The 13879-nt window shown below is 35.3% G+C and overlaps 1 protein-coding gene across 9 annotated transcripts in view; it reads right to left on the bottom strand.

Moving 5' to 3' along the window:
* Nucleotides 1–13879, bottom strand: part of PAG1 (phosphoprotein membrane anchor with glycosphingolipid microdomains 1) — a 224886-nt gene that overhangs the window by 127325 nt on the left and 83682 nt on the right. The window lies entirely within an intron of this gene.

Here is a 13879-nt window from a genome sequence, read left to right as displayed (position 1 = left end):
TCAGATTTGAACTCAGGTCCTCCTGACTCCAGGGCTGGTGCCCTATCCACCCAGATGCTCTTGATTCCTTTCCCAATTGATGTGCTATACAGAATCAAAATTGAAAAGGAATTTTCAATAGAGGTTTAAATATTTTAAAGAATGCTATTAATAAAGGCCACTCGTATCTAACCTCAGACACTGTGGGCCATTAGGTGGTCCAGTAGATAGAGCACAAGCCTGGAGCACTCATCTTCCTTAATTCAAAACCCTTATTCAGGTCCTGGGTAGATCACTTAACCCTGTTTGCCTCAGTTTCTTCATTTGTAAAATAAGCTGGAGAAGGAAATAGCAAGCCACTCTAGTATCTTTGCCAAAAACAACAACAAAAAAAATAAGGTCACAAAGAACTGGACTGAAACAACTGAACAATAATAACCAGATTATTGTAGACTCCAAAATGAGATTCATAATCATTTACATAAGTTTAACATAACTATCCATAAAGGAAAAACCACATGAGTGAAGAGAATGCTCACTGTGTAAACTATGATATTCAGTCTATGAACAACTCATAGATCCCGTTGGATCAGCACATATACCCTGACTAGATGCTGAGAATGGTCACATTTGGGAAATCAAAAGGTATTTTAGTGCTGTAAAACAAACAGGTGTTTGGGTTTGAGACCAAAGACTTTTGCCTACAGTTTATTTCCTCATCTAGTCTAAGACCTCCTGGGGGGGGGGGGGGTTATGCCTTGTAGCACTTTCTTTTTTTAATCATTATCACAATGCATTACACAGTATTAAAAGTAATTATATAGGTATACTTATCATTTATATGGAATGGAGAGAATATAAATTCTTAAACAACTTAGGGTTAGAATTGGAGAATGGCTGACTCCATAACTATTCTTAGTGGTACCATCACAAGCAGAGATAGGATGAGGTTAATGCCCACCATACACTGTGATCTTTTAGATTAAATTTAATTACATACTGAGTTAGGATGGAAAAAAAATGAACCAGGATATACAGATTGATTTTCTTGCTCACAAACCACAAGAACTCATTTCAACAGAGCCCTGTCATTAAATTTACAGCATATCTGAGCATGTGTTTTATGTGATATACTTCCAAAGCAGTTAATATCAAAAGCCTTCTGCCATAAGTCAAATTTCAATTTATGTGTATATAGAAAATGTTTGTACTATTATATGGTGTAATAGGTCTAATATTGACCAGCATTTCTCCACATTAGTTAGATGTACTCCTTCTCCTTGCTTCTTAACAATGATTTAGTTTTCTCTAAAAGAAGACAGGGTTCTGGGACCCCAGTTGGCCTTTGTTTCCCTATATAGCTTCTGGTAAACTAGGGGCATAAATGTCCTACCCACATGCAACTAAGAATCCCTCTTGTTGGATTTCTAAAAATCACTCAAGTTATCATGTCCTTCACCTAAATTAATGACCAGATAGATTGAAAAACCAAGTACCACTATATTCTTATTACATGTTCTTGCTCTGTTTGGACAAAGAAGTCTTTTTTTCTGTTAACTCTTCAATGACCTATGAGAATCTCACTTCTTTCTAACATCAAACCTGAAATAAGAGCATGATGGCAATAGAGATGTTTCCAACAAATGGCAATTGTTTTTTTATAATGTTTCTTATTGGAAAGTACATATACATCAATAATTATTGAAGTATATTATTTCTAGGAAACAAAGAAGTACTTTAATATTTATTTTTCCTTCATTTTCTCAATTGAAATAGATGCAATATTTTATAGGACTTTCTAGGTGAGATGGAGAGAGAGAGAGATGGGTTAAATTTGTCACTATTTTTTTTACTCTGTATAGAGTATATAATTTCTTTTCTTTCTATTTAGATTTTAAAACATTCATTTATAAATAACTTTCTTCTTTGTACCATTAAAGCAAAACCAGTAGAAACTCTCTATACATATTCATCTTCATACTTTACAATTTTCAAAAGGCTTAACCTTTGAAAATTATAAATGATCATATAAATATAAGGTGGAGACATTTAGACTCTTAAATGGAATATTTGATATTTTCTAGTTCAACTCCTACTCAAATTCTAGAAATCATCTCAAATATATCCAACAAGTGGGCATCCAGTCACAGTCCCTTCTTATGCACTTTCCAGTGCCTGGGAGCTCACTATTTCTTTGAGCAGTTTATTCAAATTTTTCTATGATGATCTACTATTATGGACTTGTTCATTTCAACAGTACAATAATCAAGGGCAATTCTAAAGACTTGTGATGGAAAATACCATCCATATCTAGAGAAGAAAATATGAAATTTAAATGCAAACCAAAACTTAGAATCTTCAATTTTTAAAAGTTGTCTTCTGTATTAGGGTTTTTCCCATTTCAATTTGATTCTTTTTTCACAATATGATTAATATGGATTTATGTTTATCATGGTTTCATACACACACACACACACACACACACATATATATATATATGTTAGATTACTTTCTGTCAGGGGAGAGGGGAGGGAAGGGAGGGTGGGAGAAAAATATGCAACTCAAAACTTTGAAAAAAAAAGATTGTTGAAAACTACCATTGTATGTAGCTGGAAAAATAAATATTTTTTTTAAAAAAGAAATTTTCTCATTTGATCCTCACAATAGTTGGCTAGGGAATAGTACCATTACTCTGTAGGTTAAGGAACTAAGGCCCAGAAAACTCATTCACTCAAAATCAGAGTAAGTGGCAAAGGGAAGACTTGAACCCAGGTCTCCTGACTATTTGGATGACTCCTTCAGACAAGATACTATCTCTCAATCATCCAGTATTTATTTAAAAACTAAGCACATGGGTGAGTGTGAACATAAATTATCAAAATAAATATATCATCTTACTTAGAATGATGTTTAAATAAAAACATTGTCATTTTAAATGATATTTAATATCAAGTGAATTAATAATTAAATAATTATACAAATAAAAATATCTATTTACTCATAAATTGGAAATAGCAAGAACATTTGCCTAATTAAAAGATAAAGTAAATTACAATTTTTATGGAAACACTAATGATGATTTTGTCCTTCATTCTCTAAGAAGACCATGACATCAGGGAAATGATGCAGTGACAAGAACATAAATTGGTTTTGAGTGAGAGTCCAAAGGCCAGATATGAATCAAGATGACTGGAGATGGCTCTAGATGTGAGGCAATCAGAGTTAAGTGACTAGCCCAAGGTCACAAAGCTAGTTAATGTCAAGTGTCTGAGGAGGGATTAGTACTCAGGTCTTCCTGACTTTAAGACCAGCGCTTGCCTAACACTAGTAAAACATAGCAAAGAGGGTCTTACTCATCTTCAACTTCCTATTCTTCTGTATTAAAAAACAGAACTGTCTTAAGCCTAAAGTACCAATGCTATGAATTTCAGGTCACTATTTAAACACTGAGGGGGCTCTTTGATAAGAACTAATAAAATAAAACCTTGATGAAATCTTGATGTTTATTATATAGATATAGAATATTGAAAACTTTTTTCCCCTCTTCAAAGGAATAAGCTGTATATGCTAGATTCATGAGCAGTAGCAAATGGAAACATTAAAAGATATTCACTTTAGAAAAAACTAGAATGTTTTGGGGGCAGGAGGGAAATCCTGAGATGAACCTCACTTGATTCAGCCTCATTATGACTATGAGTAGCAGATATAAATCAAAGAGAATTTTTTTTCCCAGTCTGAAAGAGAATAGTTAAAATAAAAGTTAAATGAATAGTAAGAAGGTGAGGTTGAATGAAAAGAATAAGCACTGAAGTTACTTAATTCCAATGGCATAATAATCTATTGAAAAACCCCTGGTTTGGGTTTTTTTTAAACTGATAAATGCTGGCTGTAAGCAGCAGAACACGAACTGGTTACTAATGGAACAATAAGTCAATGGTTTGGTTGAAAAAATTTATATTAAGTAATAAACTATAGCTTAGAGGTCTTATGTTTTTATTTGGTTGTTGTTTTCTTCCATTTCATTAGGATTCAAACTTGGCTCTTTAGGTTCTCAAAGTCCACTCCTCCTGATTGTAAACAAAACAAAACAAAAACATGTTACCTTGAATGGGTCCAATTCTTGTTTAACATTACACATTGCTAAGATAGGTCACTAGAGTGAGTGCCTAATATTTGTGGGGCTTTATAACTCAGCACTAGAGATATGAAAATACAAAAGATAGCAACTGCTCTGAATAAGTTCACAGTCAAATGGGGGGGGATATCATACAAATGATTAGGGTATAAACAAGTTATATACAGGATAGATTGAGGGAAGAAAAAGCAAAGAGTAGGCATTAGAATTAGGAGGCATCTAGAAAGATCTCTTGTATGGATGAATTTTGAAAATCACCTTTGCGTGGGGGAAAGACCTCTTGTGGAAGGGAGATTTTAGAGAGGATCTGAAGATGATATCAGATATTTTGTTGAATGGTGACAAGATCATGGACTTCTCAATTTTATCACATGTCCATGTTACAAATGATTCACAGTTTCTATTAATAGAGACTTTTTAAACTAAGGAGAAGCCCTTTAGAGCTCTTACTTGACTTCAGATAAAACACATTATAGAAAAAGGCAGTGACCTCCTCCCCAAAAGGTGCTCTTTAGCACACAGTTTTCAAGTTTTCTTTAAGAAAGAATCTTTGTTGTTTGTCCTTCATTCTCAGAGAGAACCAATGACATCAGGAGGGTGATGTCTTAACAAGCAAGTGAATAGGGTTTAGTGAGACAGGGCTGTGCAAGGTCATCAGCCCCACTCTCTCCAGAGACATTAAGAAGCCAGTGGCAAGACACATGTCCAAGAGGTGGTTAGACATACTTTTTCAAGCTAAGAACCCTCCCAGGTATCAGTCTTTCTGAGTCAATGCCCATTCAGTGATTAAAGGTTAGCTAAGAACTGAGGCAAAATTTTACTAATTTGACAAAAGAATCAATCTGGGAGGGGAAGATCTTCAGATTTTCTGGTTAGAACAGAAACAATTGCCATTCTGAGTTATCAAAGCCCAAGCAATAAAAATGGATTGGCACCTATTATTGGTCAGTCAGCAAGAGCCAGGGTGATTTAGGTTAAAAAACATAGTCAAGTAACTTCATTTGAATCCCAATGGGCTTTGTCAAGTCTGGTTTACTGGAGCTATATTTCAAGAAATCATAAATGAAAAACTATATGGAACCAAAGAGTTAATTGTTTCAGCTTTTCGGGGAGGTGGGTAATGATAAAATAGGAAAGCAAAATTTAACCCCCAAACCTCAAAACGTCTTGAACATATAAGCAATTAAAATGTATATTCTCTTGGGCAGAACAACCGCACATAAGGGTGTGACTCCCCATATGAACAAAGAGGGAAAAGGAGGTTGAAAAGGAGAAGTGAATTAAACTTAAGAGACAGCAGATTTAAAGACCTGTCTCTGGATCACTGAGTTAGAATACATTCAAAAACAAAACAATGATTTCTTGCCTTCTCTCTTTTCAGGTTACAAATACTATTTCTGTGAATGGAGGAATAAAAAGAAAAAATAGAAATTTCACAGGTACTTGAAAAATGGATTAAAATACCTATAAAAGCTAATATACTTCCTAATATTTATCTCCTATCCATGTTTGTGTTTCTCTTAGTTAACCAAAAGACTTTGACTGGCTGGCATTCCCTTATCCCAGGGTCAGACTGATACTTAATAAAACTGTCTGCTGTAGAGAGATGACATTAATTTGTTAGGACTTGTGATATTTCCTATCCTATTCACATAGTAAGAGCTTGGTAGGATCTAAGAAACAAGTTTGATTGAAAGAAAGATTGGAACATAAGAAACTATACACTGAGATAGAATATTGGTCATCTAATCTGTAAGAGGAAAAGCCCAGTTTATCATTAGTATTTTCCCTGATGCTATAATAATAACTTCCAGGTTTTACTGGGTGTTTTTGCTCTTCTGCTTATAATAAATAATGTCCTGGATGACAATAGCACTGATTTTTATTCATGATAATCTGCCAGTGGATCTGTAAAATGGGAATTAATCTATATAAGTGGCTCTTCTTTCTGTTGATTTCTAAGATTCAATTTATTTCTGCTTTGCTTCAATGAAGAAGACTTTTCAGAAGACTGAATCCATTGTCATGGAAAATATTTCACTAAGTAGGAAGTATGGCAAAAGTTATGTCCTTAGAGTAAATAAATTTAGACTATCACAAATTTGGATTTATAAAGTATTCAACAGAAGATATGGCATAGATTGTTTTTCCAAGGTAAGAATGAAGAATCTAGTTTGTTGGTTTCAATAATATTAGAAACTTAGAAGGATCTGCTAAAACTTGACTTTATTGGCACAGTCACTCAAAAGTGAGTCCCTTCTAGTAGTATACAGGTAAATATTTAACAACCAATTCTTCAAAAAAAATGTTTGCAAGGTACACTTTAAAGTATAAAATGTGCCAATCAACATGTTTAATAAATGCTAGTTAAGTGCTAAGCACTGGGGATAAAAAGGCAAAAAATGAAACAATTCCTGCTCTCCAGGGGCTTGAATGTTAATTTTGGAGATATATCTACATGGGGGCAGGGTATCTAGAACATATTTAAAGGGAATGCAAGGTAGTTTGAGGAGAAGGTGACCTAATAACTGTAGGGATCATTACATTCATGAGCTTTTTTGATCACCTCACAATTCCTATAAGATGGGTAGTGTAGTTTACAAATGAAGAAAACCTCAAATGAATGGTTAAGAGACCCGATCAAGGTACCAGTCAATTTGAGACTTGAATCTTCATGTCTTTAGATCACAAACCCAGAGCTTTCTGCATACCAACAAATAATGAAAAGGTAACATTCAGGTCACATCTAGAAAAATCAGCAACTTGCTATAATCTAGATGCTGTTACTTGTGTTGAAATACCAGGGGCTAGGGATGGGGCCAAGATGGTGGAGAGAAGATAGGCACAGTTCTAAAGTCTCCTGATCTTTCCCCATCTATCATATGAAACAAACCTCTTTACGGAAATCCAACCCACAAACCCAGGAAGAAAAGCCAGGATTACCTCAGTATTTGTCTCCTGCAGCATCATTGGACAAATTCAAATTGGGGCAGGTGAGTCTGGGCTCAGAGGGCAGATCAGCCCCAGATCAGCCAGATTAACAGCTGAATTGGAACTGGGAGTCTGAGGCCCAAGAGCCAGACCTACTGGATCAGCAGTGGGGTTAGACGGCAGGGGCTTGAGTCAACTAGGGAGCAGAGGCACTGGTATTGGTGCTGTCCCTCTGGAGTTTGCCAACAGGGCTGGGGGGGAGAGTTCTGGTGCAGGAGAGCTGTAGACATCATCCCTAGGCTCCTCTAGTTTGAGGAACTCTGAGTCCACACCTCCATTAGGGTTGAGGCCTCTTCTGGAACAAACAATTGCAGACTACTGCAGCCTCAGGCACAGGGTGTGTGAGCAGAAGAACCAGCCCAGCTGACAATAGGGAGAGGAATGACCCCAGGCCAGGGTAAAGCCCACCATTGATTGAAGGCAAAAGAATTCAATAGCTCCAACTCCTCCCTTCAAGCAAATAGAGAAGGCCTCAATCAAGGTCACAGACACTCCAGAGGAAAGCAACCAGCACCTCCTACTGGCCATCCAGGGAAATTGCATTCAGTGAGTAAAGCCTCTATCGAACCCAAGGCCCTGTGAACCAGCCCCTCCCCAACTCAAGGTCTTAGGAAAATGAAGAAGGGTCAGTGGAAAGGTAGAGCCACAGAAAAATTCTTGGAAGGAAAAGACCCTAATTCAGAGAGACCTAGAACCTCTAAGGAGAATACAATCTGGTCTTCAGCACAGAAAGACTTCCTTGAAGAAATAAGGAAGGAGTTTAAAAATCAACTGGAAAATTTGGGAGAGACAATTAATAACTTGCAACAAGAAAACAAATCTTCAGAAAATACAATTGGGCAAATACAAAAGGAGAATAAATCTCTCAGATCCTCAATTGGACAAATACAAAATGAGAATAAATTTCTCACATCATCAATTGGACAAATACAAAATGAGAATAATTCTCTCAGATCCTCAATTGGTCAAATGCAAAAAGAAAATAATTCTCTGAAAACCTCAATCAGTCAAATGGAAAGCTCTTCCAAAAGTAGAATTGACCAATTGGAAAAGGAGTTGCAAAAGGTTAATGAAGAAAACTCCTCCCTAAAAAAAAGAATGGAGTCTGCAGAAACTAATGACTTCATGAGACAGCAAGAGCCAGTTAAACAAAATCAAAAAACAGAAAAAATAGAAGAAAATGTAAAATACCTCATCAGCAAAACCACTGACCTCGAGAATAGATTGAGGAGGGGCAACCTGAGAATTTTTGGACTTCCTGCAAACATTGAAGAGAAAAAAAACCTAGACTTAATATTACAGGATCTACTAATGGAAAACTGCCCTGATGTCATGGAACCAGAGGGCAAAGTAGTTATTGAAAGAATACATCGATCCCCTCCAGAAAAAGATCCTAAAATGAAAACACCAAGGAATGTTGTGGCCAAATTCCAGAACTATCAGATAAAAGAGAAAATCCTGCAAGCATCCAGAAAGAAACAATTTAAATATCAAGGAGCCACAGTAAGGATCACACAGGACCTGGCTGCATCAACATTAAGGGACTGAAGGGCCTGGAATGAGATATTTCAAAGAGCAAGGGAGCTTGGAATACAGCCAAGAATCCACTATCCCATAAAGCTGAGCTTTCTCTTCCAGGGAAAAAGATAGACATTTGATGAAATGGAGGAATTCCAAAAATTCCTGATGAAAATACCAGAGCTAAATAGAAAATTTGGACGTCAAACAGGAGGTTCAAGAGACACATGATAAGGTTAAAAAAAAGGGGGGGTGGTAAAAGAAAAAAAAACTGCTAACAAGTTGAAACTGGCTATATCCCAGCATGGGGAAAAAGGTTCTCATAAATTTTGAGAATTTTAACTCTAACAGAGAGATATATACCTAGCTAGAAATGATGGACATTCATGATCTATCCATGAGAATGCTATCTAATGGGATGTAACTGCCTTTAACCCCACTTGGGAGAAAGACTCTAATAACTCTCAAGAATTTTAACTCTATTAGATAGAATGTACTTAGCTAGAAGTGACAGATACTCAGAATTTTCTATGATTCAGATAGAATGATCTAAAAAAATACTACCTCCTTAAAAAGGGGAACAGGAAAGAGACGGGAGGAGGGAGGGGATTGAATGGGGTAAATCTCATTGCACTGAAAGGTGCAAAATAACTATGGTAATAGAGGGGAAGAAGGGAGGAGATGAGAAACACCCGAATCTTCTCATCAGACTTGGCTTAAAGTCAACCTACACATACTTAGTTAACTTATAAAACATCTAACCTTTCAAGTCTTAAAAGGGGGAAAAGGGGAGGGGGTGACAGAGAAAGGGAGGGGAAGTGGGGAAAAAAGGGGGAACTAACAAAAGGAAGGGAAGGGAAAAGGGAAAAAGGGAAAGGGGAAAGAAAGGGGAGGGTTAATATAGGTGGGAAAACACATGGAAGGGGGTGGTATTCAGAAACAAAACACTGGGGTATACAGATAAGGGGGAAAGGTGGGAAAATACAAACAGAGGGAAGATAGCATGGAGGGCAATATAGAATTAGTAATCATAATGTTGAATGTGAATGGGATGAACTCTCCCTTAAAATGTAAGCAAATAGCAGAGTAGATTAAAAACCAGAATCCTACAATCCTACAATATGCTGCTTACAAGAAACTCTTTTCAAGCAGATATATACATATATATATATATATATATATATATATATATATCTATATATACAGAGAGAGAGAGAGAGAGAGAGAGAGAGAGAGAGAGAGAGAGAGAGAGAGAGAGAGAGAGGAGAGTAAAAGTAAAAGATTGGAACAAAATATATCTTGCTTCAGTTGAAGTAAAAAAAGGCAAGGACAGCAACCCTTATCTCAGACAAAGCAGCAGCAAAAATAGATATTGTTAAAAGAGATAAGGAAGAAAATTTATCCTTCTAAAAGTTACCACAGACAATAAAATTATTTCAATACTGAATATATATGCATCCAATGGGCTAGCATCCAAATTCTTAGAGGAGAAGCTGAAAGAACTACAGGAAGACATAGACAGCAAAACTCTACTAGTGGGAGAGCTCAACCTTCCACTCTCAGATCTAGATAAATCGAATCATAAAATAAACAAGAAAGAAGTTAAGCAGGTAAATAGATTGTTAGAAAAACTAGATATGGTAGACTTATGGAGGAAATTGAATGGGAATAGAAAGGAATATACATTTTTCTCTGCAGTACATGGAACTTATACAAAAATTAACTATGTACTAGGACACAAAAACCTAATGATCAACTGCAGAAAGGCAGAAATAATGAATACATCTTTCTCAGATCACAATGCAATAAAAGTCATATGCAATATTGGGCCAAGGAGATATAGACCCAGAACAAATTGGAAACTGAATTACCTCATTTTAAAAAATGAGTGGACCAAAAAACAAATTATAGAAAGAATTAACCATTTTATCCTAGATAATGACAATAATGAAACAACATACCAAAACCTATGGGATTCATTCAAAGCGGCTCTCAGGGGATGTAGTATAGCTTTAAATGCTTACATGAATAAATTGGAGAAAGAGGAAATCAATGAACTAAACATGCAACTAAAAAAATTAGAGAAAGAACAAATCAAAAATCCCCAATTAAATACCAAATTGGAAATTCTAAAAATTAAAGGAGAAATTAATAAAAAGCAAAAGCAAAAAACTATCGAATTAATAAATAAAATCAAAAGTTGGTATTATGAAAAAAACAATAAAATTGATAAACCTCTAGTCAATTTGATTTAAAAAAGGAAAGAAGAAAACAAAATTGCTAGTATCATAAATGAAAAAGGTGAACTCACCACCAATGAGGAGGAAATTAAAGTAATAATTCAAAATTATTTTGCTCAACTCTATGCCAATAAATTTGATAATCTAAGTGAAATGGATGAATATTTACAAAAATAAAATTGCCCAGGTTAAATGAAGAACAGATTAAATACCTAAACAATCCTATCCCAGAAAAAAGAAATTCAACAAGCCATCATTGAACTCCCTAAGAAAAAATCTCCAGGGTCTGATGGATTCACAAGTTAATGCTACCAAACAATTAAGGAACAATTGGTTCGAATTCTATATAAACTCTTTGGAAAAATAGGGATAGATGGAACTCTGCCTAACTCTTTCTATGAAACCAATATGGTGCTGTTACCTAAACCAGGAAGAGTTAAAACAGAGAAAGAAAATTATAGACCTATCTCCTCGATGAATATAGATGCAAAAATCTTAAATAAAATCTTAACAAAACTATTAAAACAAGTCATCACTAGGATAATACATTATGATCAAGTAGAATTTATTCCAGGAATTCAGGTTGGTTCAATATTAGGAAAACTGTTAGTATACTCAATTATATCAACAACAAACCTATCAGAAATTATATGATCATATCAATGGATGCTGAAAAAGCTTTTTACAAAATACAGCATCCATTCCTACTAAAAACACTAGAGAGTGTAGGAATAAATGGACTGTACCTTAGAATAATTCACAGTATCTATCTGAAACCATCAACAAGCATTACATTCAATGGGGAGAGGCTATAGGCATTCCCAATAAGATCAGGGGTGAAACAAAGGTGCCCATTATCACCACTACTATTCAATATTGTATTAGAAATGTTAGCTTCAGCAATTAGAGAAGAAAAAGAAATTGAAGGAATTAGAATTGGGAAGGAAGAGACAAAACTCTCACTCTTAGCAGATGACATGATGGTCTACCTAGAGAATCCTAAGAAATCATCCAAAAAACTACTGGAAATAATTAGCAATTTTAGCAAAGTTGCTGGTTACAAAATAAACCCTCATAAATCCTCAACTTTTCTATATATGTCTAGCAAGATATAGCTAGAAGAGCTAGAAAGAGAAATCCCATTCAAAGCAACCTCAGATAATATAAAATACCTGGGAGTCTATTTGCCAAGACAGATTCAGAAACATTTTGAAAACAATTATAAAACACTTCTCATACAAATTAGATCAGATTTAAATAATTGGGCAAATATCAAATATCAACTGCTCATGGATAGTCAGAGCTAATATAATAAAAATGACAATTCTACCAAAACTAAACTACCTATTTAGTGCCCTACCAATCAAAATTCCAAACAAATTATTTTAATGAGTTAGAAAAAATTGTAAGTAAATTCATATGGAAAAATAAAAAGTCAAGAATTGTCAGGAGCTTAATGAAAAAAAAAAGTGCAAAAGAAGGTGGCTTAGCCTTACCTGATCTAAAATTATATTATAAAGCATCAGTTATCAAAACTGTTTGGTATTGGCTAAGAAATAGAGTAGTGGACCAGTGGAATAGACTAGGTGCAAAAGCAGGAGACGATTATAGTAATCTGCTGTTTGATGAACCCAAAGAGTCCAACTATTGGGATAAAAACTCCCTCTTGATTAAAAACTGCTGGGATAATTGGAAGTTAGTAGGGAAGAAATTTAGATTAGACCAACACCTAACACCCTTTACCAAGAGAAGATCCAAATGGTTACAGGTCTTAGACATAAAAAACAACAGGATAAGCAAATTAGAAGATCAAGGACTAGTTTGCCTGTCAGATCTACAGAAAGGGGAGCAATTTATGACTAAGGAAGAGTTGGAGAACATCACCAAAAACCAATTAGATGATTTTGATTACATTAAATTAAAAAGCTTTTGCACAGATAAAATCACTGTAACCAAGATCAAAAGAAATATAGTATATTGGGAAACAATCTTTACAACTAATGATTCTGACAAAGGACTCATTTCTAAAATATACAGAGAACTGAGTCATATTTTAAAACAAAAAGCCATTCCCCAATTGACAAATGTTCAAAGGATATGCAAAGGCAATTTACAGATGAGATCAAAGCAATCCATAGCCATATGAAAAATTGCTCTAAATCATTAATTATCAGAGAAATGCAAATTGAAGCTTCTCTGAGGTATCACCTAACACCTCTCAGATTGGCCAATATGACCAGAAAGGATAATGATCATTGTTGGAAGGGTTGTGGGAAATCTGGAACACTGTTACACTGTTGGTGGAGCTGTGAACTCATCCAACCTTTCTGGAGAGCTATTTGGAACTATGCCCAAAGGGCAACAAAAATGTGCATACCCTTTGATCCAGCAATAGCACTACTGGGTCTATATCCTGAAGAGATGATGAAAAAGGGCAAAAACATAACTTGTACAAAAATATTTATAGCAGCCCTGTTTGTGGTGGCAAAGAATTGCAAATCAAGTAAATGTCCTTCAATTGGGGAATGGCTTAACAAACTGGTATATGTATATCATGGAACACTATTGTTCTATTAGAAACCAGGAGGGATGAGAATTCAGGGAAGCCTGGAGGGATTTGCATGAACTGATGCTGAATTAGATGAGCAGAACCAGAAAAACACTGTACACCCTAACAGCAACATAGGGGTGATGTTCAACCTTGAAGGACTTGCTTATTCCATCAGTGCAACAATCAGGAACAATTTTGGGCTGTCTGCAAAGGAGAGTGACATCTGTATCCAGATAAAGAGCCGTGGAGTTTGAACAAAGTTCAAGGACTATTCCCTTTAATTTAGGAAAAAAACAGATATCTTATTGTCTGATCTTGTTACCTCTTGAACTTCTTGTCTCTTCCTTAAGGATATGATTTCTCTCTCATCACACTCAATTTGGATCAATGTATAACATGGAAACAAAGTAAAGAATGACAGATTGCTTTCTGTGGGGGGTGGGGGGTGGGGGAGGGAAGTAAGAT

This window comes from Macrotis lagotis, chromosome X (genome assembly GCF_037893015.1).
Source record: "Macrotis lagotis isolate mMagLag1 chromosome X, bilby.v1.9.chrom.fasta, whole genome shotgun sequence".
NCBI classification, from domain to species: Eukaryota; Metazoa; Chordata; class Mammalia; order Peramelemorphia; family Peramelidae; genus Macrotis; species Macrotis lagotis.
Note: the sequence above shows the minus strand (reverse complement) of the source record. Positions and strands in the feature narration are given on the sequence as shown.